Raw genomic sequence first — 5,106 nt, forward strand, 5'->3', positions numbered from 1 at the left:
AGATAAGGGTGAATAAAAGTATAACTCATCTTGAATCTCTTCTTATAGGCATTGATTTGATATTTTTTTTAATTATTATTATTTTAATGAAAATGAGACAAATCCATCTCCAAGTATCATATATGCTTTCATATTTTTAAGTATAACTTACCTAAATCCCATAGTGTTAGACTCTAAATTACATTCTATCTCTACTCTTTTCTATTTTATAAAAATTCCTTAAAATATTAGTCATTCGAATACATAAATTTCATCCAGATACATTATATATGATACCTTATAAACTTGTTTCTTGTGCTTAATATGGAATGGTAACATAAAATTGACTTTCTTTCCCAAAATAACTCATAACTTTTTTTCCACAAATCACGTTATACAAATTTTCTTTTCCCATAAATCACAAAGATTGATTTATATCCATATATTCCAATCTATAACAACTTCAAAATATTCAAAAATCAATTTTTCATCTTCTCCATCAATTCAAAATCTTGAATCTCAAATTTATCATCGTAGATGATTGGACAAACGATTCATGATTTTGAATCATTAATTTAAAATCGTTGAATATAATAAATTGTTGAGTAATTTGAATTCAATGTATCACAAAAATCTAATTGAACAACCTTGGTTGTTGCTACCATTGCTAACAAGATCTCTCTGCCAACTAGTAAGTTTTTATTCCCCTTTTTCATCTTTCCTTTATTAACATTTATTAAATTTGATTTTTGAAAAGTCATTCAGTTACTTGTTCAGAGAAAATTAATGAATCTGAGAATAAATCATTGGTGAAATCATGAAAAAGAACTAGAAATCAATCAAATCGATATAAAGAACAATTCCCTGATTGTTGGTCTTTCTATGGGGATTTTAAAGACATCATCTTCAGAAATGTCCAAAAAATGATTCTTTATCAAGACAAATGTTTGGTTACTCATGGATCTATCAAGAATTTATTGATGGGACAAGTTAAGACTTTATTGCAAAAGGTTGAAGAAGATGTTTTTTCTTTGTCGTTTTGATGTTAATATGTAAGTCATGATACATTGGCAGTAAACGACGCGCGTGTATTGTAATTTTGAATCTATGAATTATGATGCGGTCATTATTTTGTATCTGAATATGATTTGTATAAAAATGTATCATTATAATATATTGTATAGGATACATGTAATAAATGGATTAACAATTGAAATGGATAAAATACGTTTTTAATCAAGTGTGTGTATAACAAATTCGTATAAATGTATCAGGCTATTATTGTTTATATTGTACATATAAACAGTGTAACAATCAAGATATGTAAATTAATTGTTTTAATCAAGAAACAATTGTGGATGATACATTAATATATATCCATCTCGGATTTTGTTGAATGGTTTTATCATTGGTTATTATAATGTATCTAGTAAATGTTACAAGATGGTTACAAAATTGTGTCGCTATGTGTTGATTTGATGCTGGAAGAAAATACATTGTTTGCCTAAAGCGAAAATTGTAGTAGATTTCTACTAGCTAGACGAGATACCTTGTGGACGTTGTGGACAGGATGGATAAATTACTCATGATACATTACTATTCCTAAAATAATAAGTAAATTGCTAAGTATTGTAATCTATTATTAAATACATTAGATAAGTAAAAATTGTCCGTAAAATGTTTGATTTTAGATGTATACATTACTGTGTGGTAGTTATTAAGTATCATATAAATGTAATTTTAATTTTCCAAAGAATGAAAATCTATCATATACCTATTGTTGGGTTTGATACATAGTGCTCCAGTTATAGAACATTATGATTTATGTATCAAGATTATTATTGGGTGAATTTACATATACATCACTTTCTAAGTTATATAAGACTGAACAAATATTAAAGAGTGCAGATATATAACACACAACTAATTTGTTACTGCTATATAACCTTTCAAATTTGAATAACTTTGATGATACATTAAAGAACTTGAAACATATAAATGATACATTCGTTAGTATTTATGTATCAACAACATTTATATTGAATGTGATAAAAACTAATAGAATATTGAACAACATTAGGGTGTGTATCAACACTTTATATATGAATATGATACATTATAAAAGTAGACTAATTTAAGAATCAAAATAAACGAGATACATTGAAAATCAACGAAGGCATTGTACATTAGTTTAAGAAACAAAATCAACTAGATACATTAAAATTTGAATCCATATGTATTATACAGAATGAACAACAAAGAATCAAAAAAAAAAAATCAACAATTTGATCTGCTGAAAGAAAAAAAATTACTAAGAAATCTCCCGCACTTTTATCTTTTCCCTATATCAACTTCCGTATCTTTTTTTCACCGTCAACAATGGAAAGATATTTCACCAACAAAAGAGGATTCATTGGAAATGATTTTGTTAATGTCGATACATTAACTCTTTCACCTTTCCCTTGTACATTTTGTGAAGGTGAAAAGAGAGGAGATCCGATAGTTATCTGGAAAAAATTGTGGAGAGAAAACTTACTTGAGTTGAAAAAGTTATGAAGGAAACTTAATGACACGAGAGAGAACAAAATCTGAAAATTAAAAAGAAAGGAAGTAAAGATTGAGGGAGTGAAAATAGGAATGGATTGAGGAAGTGAAGTGGGGAGAGATTAAGGGAGTGAAATTAGGAATAAAAACGAGTGTTTTGAATATTGAAACTTTATGTATCTGAAAAGTGGGGTTTGGGAGGGAAAAAGAGAGATTTTTGAGATATTTTAAAATGGAAGGGAATAATAGAAAATACAAAAAATAAAGGTGTGTATATAAGTAATTTATCATATTTTTAATAACAAATGAAAGGAAATTACCAATCAATATAGTTATGCCGTCTAAGTAGTTTTTTTATTTTTGAGATCAAATTTATGTAACAATTTATTTTTTAATAAATACAAGCTCACCAAAAGAATCAAATAGTTAAAAAATTATCATAATCTCATTGATCAGTAATTTTACAAATTTCTTGAACAATATAACAAATAAACAATGACATATGTGAAATAACACCTCATTTTATCTCTGTAATGGGTCGAGTTGCAATCAACTTAGTGTTGTTCATCTTGTATTCCTGAGATACTTAGAACAAAACTTTGAAGAACTTGATCAGACACAACAATATTTAAGCACATTTTCAAAATTAAAAAATTGAAACTAGTAGAGAAACTAGAATCAGAAATAGATAAGAAAAAAATATACGAAATATTTTTCCTAAAGAAGAATTGTTGTCAATTTATGTTTAAAGAATCTTTCTGATTTCAGTAAATTTTGCAGAAATATGAACTTACCAAAGTTTAATGAACCAGTGAAGAATAGAAGGACATAAATTAATTCATAAATCTAAAATCTGTAACACATATCAGAATCTGGAGAAATAGAAAGAAGATCAAGCCCACTAATTGCACAGTGTCCCCTAAAGGAAATTATTCCCCTCTAGTATCTGCGGTTTGATTTGGAATATGTCCTCTCAGGATATAATGATCTTAATCACCAGTGTATTGATACCCAAAAAGCTGATGTTGGTGAACCACTCAACGGCAGTAAAGTACTATTAGAATACTAGATTTAGTAATAATAGAAAAAGTCCAAAAATTATCTATTTTTAAAATGAGAGGAAATCCCTCAATTTATAGAAAATAAAGGGTAGTGCAAAAAAGTTCTTATTGTGCCTTACCGGAAAAGTCACAAACCTTTGAAAAAGTCATAATATTTTAGAAAGGTCGTCACCTTACATAAAAATCACAACTTTTCATAAAAATCACAACTTTTCATAAAAGTCGCAACTTTTCATAAAAGTCGCAACTCTTCATAAAAGTCGCAACTCTTCATTTTCCATTCACACCTTTTATAACCCAACAATCCCCGCATGAATGGGAAAATGATTCCAAAACAAAGAAACGGACTTAAGTATGTGTACTTTACGAGCAAGAATTAATTGCATTTGGATAAGTAGGTTTTCTCTTGGACTTTTCGTAGTGAAAACATATGTCAGATATACTCGGTCAATCGGTAGATGCGATATCTTTGAATCGTCGAGCTTTGGTGTATACCTAGACAACCATATGTCATACAATTAACCTTTTACAATTTATGGTTCTTACAACTGTGTTCATTTCAGCCATGAACACCTCCTGGTTTCATGAGTGTATAGAGAATCGACTTTTGACAATAATTCTCTTTGAAGCGGCTTACACTTCACACTCACATAGGTGATTTCTAGCAGTGTTATCGTGTGGATACACTATTTGGTCAATTCTGCCAAACTTAGCATATCATTAAAACCATTAAGCTTTATTAACTCATTAACAAACCTTAATATTGTATCGTGTTCCTGAGCATTCTCTTCATCATGAGAATGGATTGAGTTGATTGACAATGCCGAAATGTCATTCACAACTTTGTTTTTCTCCTTGAATCTAGCTCTTGAGATCTCCAGTCTGCTAGATAGAGTTACCACAATGATGACTTGTCCTATGCCGTAAACCCATTCCCTTAGATGATCTTTGTTAGACCTTTTTTTAAGTGGATCCAACATATTATCTTTTGACTTTAGATAGTAAATTCTGATAACTCCACTAGAGAGTAGTATTATAACGGTATCATATCTATGTCCTATATGGCGAGGCTTTCCTTTATACATCATGCTCCATGCCCTACCTATTGCATCTTGACTATCAAAGTGTATGCATACTAATGCCAATAGTTTGGGCCAATAAAGAATATCTATCAAGAAATTCTGGAGTCTTTCAACTTATTCACCGACCTTATCTTGAGTACCTAGCTTAAAGATCATTATAGAGCTAGTGATACATGTCTCTTTTGAAATATTTCCAAGAGACTGCTCCTCTACCAAGAGTAAATATATATTCACTCGTGGATTTTACTTTATTTATCCGGTGATCAAATTTGTACCATTATATCCTTTCAATACTGCTGGATATTGTTATAATGCAAGACATATTTTAAAGTATTTTTTAAATACTCCAAAACTTTATTTATTACCATCTAATGAGATTGATTAGGATCACTTGTGAATCGACTCAGTTTATTAATAGAAAATGTTATATTTGATAACTT

General features: G+C 29.0%; 1 long non-coding RNA gene across 1 annotated transcript; it reads left to right on the forward strand.

Moving 5' to 3' along the window:
* Positions 1 to 443: 443 nt before the first annotated feature.
* Positions 444 to 1,219, forward strand: LOC114076949. The gene is made up of 2 exons (XR_003578029.1): positions 444 to 670; positions 745 to 1,219. It is a non-coding gene; the product is annotated as an uncharacterized LOC114076949 (long non-coding RNA).
* The last annotated feature ends 3,887 nt before the right edge of the window (positions 1,220 to 5,106 follow it).

This window comes from Solanum pennellii, chromosome 4, assembly GCF_001406875.1.
Source record: "Solanum pennellii chromosome 4, SPENNV200".
Taxonomy (NCBI): Eukaryota; Viridiplantae; Streptophyta; class Magnoliopsida; order Solanales; family Solanaceae; genus Solanum; species Solanum pennellii.